Source organism: Rhea americana, unplaced genomic scaffold (assembly GCF_003343005.1).
Source record: "Rhea americana isolate MKP2758 unplaced genomic scaffold, rheAme1 scaffold_47, whole genome shotgun sequence".
Lineage (NCBI taxonomy): Eukaryota > Metazoa > Chordata > Aves > Rheiformes > Rheidae > Rhea > Rhea americana.
In genome coordinates, this window is record NW_028186612.1 from 5,654,756 (window position 1) to 5,659,027 (window position 4,272).

Consider the following 4,272-nt stretch of genomic DNA (forward strand, 5'->3'; position numbering starts at 1 on the left):
CCGCGCCGGGAACGTCGTGGGGCGGAAGCCACCGGCTCTCGGAGGACGAGCGCCGCGCGAGAGCGGTGGCGGAGGCGGTGCGTGGCGGGCGGTTGAGCCGGTCCCCTTGGAAGCCTCGGGCTGAAGGTAAAAGCCACCGAGATGAGAACGGGGACCCGGTTAGCGGACGACGCGGTTTTAGCCGCCGGAGCRCGGGTCTCGGCGGCCGTTGCCTCCTGGATCTCGTCGGGGTTGGGTTTGGCCAAACCTCGGAGGTGTCGAAACAGAAACCGCCGCTGGATTTCGAACTTTTCTTTGGAAACGGGTTGAATAACGCCGAGCGTCCCCAGCGGCGAAGCCGGCGAGGAGCAGCGGCTGGAAAGCGACGGCTCCCCGTTCACCTCGGGGAGGTTGGGGGCCACGTTAGCAGGCCCAGTGGTGAGGGACAACCCCGTGGACGTCCTTCATGTCCGCTCAGCAAGTCCCTCTTCCTGCTGGAAGTGATGAGAAGTGATGGGCAATGGCCATCCGTTGAGCTGTCTTCTGCTTGCTGGGAAGGTCTTGTCCCGTTGTTCCCTCTCCAAGTTCTAGCTGTTAATCCCACCTGAAGAAAAGGGGAAGAGAAAGCTGTTTCTAGGGGCCCTCAGCACCTCTCATAACTGTTGTGACCATGGGGACACCTAAGCCCAACGGGGACGTGGCAGACCTGGTTCACTGAGCTGTCTGCAGGCGACAYAGTGGAATCAGGGGCCTGAAGATGCTGTGGTGGCATCAGGAAGTCCTGCCCTTCATGGGTGAGAAGCTTTGGAGCATGACGTGGCTGCTGCTTCCAGTAGSCCCGTGGTGTGATGGGTCAGAGGAGATGGCCGGTTTGGATGTTTTTAACCTTGGCAGGTGGGCAGATGCCATGAAATTGCTGCTTAGGGAAGTCTGAACGTTGGGGCACTYGTGTGCTCCTCGGCTGGCATTTGGGTTCTCCGAGGAGCTCCTCCGGGACTCCCCGCTCTCCCCGTGAACCTACTCCRTCCTGCTTGTGGCTGGTGCTGGAAGATCGTGGCCGCGAGCAGGCAGCCGGTGGGGCTGCGCGGAGCCGTGCCATCCCTGTGCGGCCAAGCGGACCGCGGCTGCGCCGGCCGGAGCGCCGAGGGTTCGGGACGCTGCCTTGCTGCGCCGTCAAGATTCAGCAGACCCGGGGGGGAGCTTCATGTGTCAGTTAAAGCGGCCTTCGTGCCGGCTCTTTTCCGTGATTTCTGGTTCTTTCTCCCCATTACGTGGAGAGGTCCATAGACGCGGGGCTCTCCTGGCTGGTCTGGTGGTGGAGGACATCCCTGCTGTGGTCTCGCTTGGGTCTTATCTGTGGGGCTGGTGGCTGTGCTGGCCACGGGGGGACCCTGCAGCCTTCCTGCCCCAAAGTGTCACGCTTGCACCCTCCTTTCTATAGGTGATGCACCCCTGACCTCTACCATGGGCTCCTCCATGGCCTTTCTAGTGCACCCTGCTCATTTGGGTCCTGGGGTGACGGTATCAGCTACCGACATGGTGGCAGACCCTGCAAGAGGTGCTTTGCGTGGGGAAAGCACGCGATGGAGGTGTTGGGGTCCTCCCTGCTGCTGGACAGCACAGCTAAAGCCAGGACACCCGCCAGGCATGGTTCTGGTGCCAAAAAAAAAAAAAAAAAAAGGAGGGGGGATTTCTGGATGAAAGGGTTGGTCTAGACCACGCTGGGGTTGGATTAGCCCTTGTGGAGCCTAGAAGACCCAGGGGGAAGTCTGCACCCTTGGTCGGGTGATATCTCCTGGCCTTGAGCCTGGTGGGCTCCTGCGCCACAGGGACGCGGCGTCTGCCGGACCCCGTGTCCTCGGGGCCGGCCTTGCGCTGTCCCCTCTCTGCCCCCCTTGCCGGGGCCGGGCCGGCCGCTGGAGGGAGGTGCCGAGCGAGCCCCGCGGCGCGGGGCCGGCCCCTGGCGCCGGCGCCTGGCCCGCGGCCCGGGCCCGGAGCTGAGTGCTGGGTTTCGTCCTCGGTTCCTCCCTCGCTCCTCTCTCCGCGTGTTTTGCTCCGGCCGGGGTGGGGGATGCCGGCGCACGGAGAAGGTTTTGCCTCCGTTTCGCACCTTCAGTGCCGGCCGTCTGCTCCGCCTCCACCCTGCGGATGCCCCCAAGGACGTGTCCTCTGCTGCGGCCCCTGCCAGATGTCTTCTCCRGGCCACGGGGCGGTTGCCCAGGCTGCTGCCACCTTCGTCATCTTTGTTGCTGAAAAGTCGCCCTTTCGCAGCTCAAAAAGCCGCTTTGGTCTCTCCGGGGGCTTCCCTGCTCCCTCCTGCCGGCCAAGAGGGCGGGTGGGTGAAGGATGGGTCACCCCAGCCGGTGGGTTTGGTCCCCTTGGACGCAGGTCGCTGCCTGGGCTCCGCTCATGCAGGAGCATCCACGAGGCCGCTCGTCCAGGAGCATCCCGGAGATGTGCGGGCYGGGCGGCGATGGACCTGGTGTCTCCTCCCTCCTTCCCGTCATGGTTACGGACGTGAAGCTGCTGCYGGCGTCGTCTTGAACCGGTTCTTCTCTAGAGCCGAAACTCCAGCACTTTTGGGTCACGTTTGCAGCCTCTCTGAGTTGTCCTCCTCCGTCTGCTCTGCACRTGGTCCTCTCTCTTGAGAGGTCCTGGGAGGTCCATCGTTCTTGAACTACGATGCCCAGAAGGGGCCAAGGGGTGGGGAGGGAAGAGTCGGTGCCTCTAAAAGGAGTTTGGCGGTGGCGCTGCCCGGGCCGTCTTCGGCGCGTGGGTTGGCTGCGGTTTGGGGTTTCCTCCTGCTCCGGGGCTGGAGGAACCGGGGAACCGCGGGGCGTTTTGCAAAAGGGAAGCAGCGGCGCTGGGGATCAGCGCGGCGGCAGGAGCCTCGGGACCGCCGGCGGGACGGACCAACGGCCGGGCGGCGCTGGAGCCCCGGCCCGGAGCTGCCCCACCGCCGGCACCCGTCCTGCCGGCGGCGGCGGCGGCGGGCGCGCGGCTCCCCGGCGCGTTCCCAGGCCGCCTCTCTGCCGAGCTATTGTTTGTCCTTCCTGCCTGGTTTTCCTGACGGCCCTCCCCTCGTTCAATGGAAAACATCTTTTTTTGTTATTATTACTATTTTTTTTTTTGCATGCTGAAGGGCCCAACAAGCCTCACCGTGGTCCCCAAAGAGGCGATTTCTTGGGATTTTTTTTTTTTTTTGGTGACAGCCACCGTCTCGCAGCGCTCCCAATTTTTTCCGCTCCCAATTTTTTCCGCTTCCACTTTGCGGAGGGTTCGAGCGGCTTCTCGCCGCCCGCGTCGTCCGCTGGGCGAGCGCCTCGCTTGCGCGCCCTCGCCGCCGTCCCTTCCTCTCCGGCCACGAGTTTTCCCGGGCTTCGAGGGAGATCTGGGATGGCGCCGGAAAACAAATTCCCCGCGCCCGCGGGAATCCAGCTTTGGAGTGAGAGGCAGTGATTGCGCTGGGTTTTCCCGCAGGTGAGACCCCAACCTTTGCTGCCTGTGGCATCGGAGGGGCAACCCCGGGATTTTTTCCCATTTTTGGGCTTTTTTTKGGGGGGGGAGGGGGAGCATTGCAACCCATCTCTCGGGCTCGGTACCGGTCCCCAAGCCGCGTGCTAGCGAGGAGCGTCGTTTCCACCCGTCTCCTCCGCCGCGGGTTATCTTTTTGCCTCGTTACGGGGTTTCGAGCCTGACTGTGGTTTTGCACTTTTATTCGGGCGAGGAAGCTGGAAATATGGCAAAGGGGCCGCAGGACGTACTGCTGCCGGAAAACTCAGCGGGAAAAGGCCCCGCGCTCGGGAAGAAACGATCCGGGGCTTGCCTCGAGGCGCTGCGACTCGGCGCGGTCTCATCGCCGGTACCCGGAGCTGCCTGCTAACTTTTATTCCCGCGGGCGCTTTTCTGCTCCAGAGCAAAAATTAACGAACTCAAGGGGGAAAGATGAAGGGGTGGGGGGACTAAATAAATAAATAAATAAATCCCGTTTTCCCACGGGAGCTGCGCCACGGCTGGACGTACCCGGAGAGGGCGGCGGATGGGGAGGGGGGAGGCGAGCGACCCGCGGCGTCCTTGCGACGGCCCGCGTGAAAACGCGGCGGAATATTAGTAGCTTTGGCTGGATTTGTTTTTATTTTTATTTTTTTATTTTTTGATGTTGTTTTCTTTCCTTTCTCGTGCTTAAAAAATTGGAAAAAAAACCAAAAAAACAAATTGGCGCGGGTGGAAGCGAAGCTTGAGGCTGCTGGGGCGAACGCAAGCTCCCAAGGCGGTTTCGTAACGCTGGCCGCC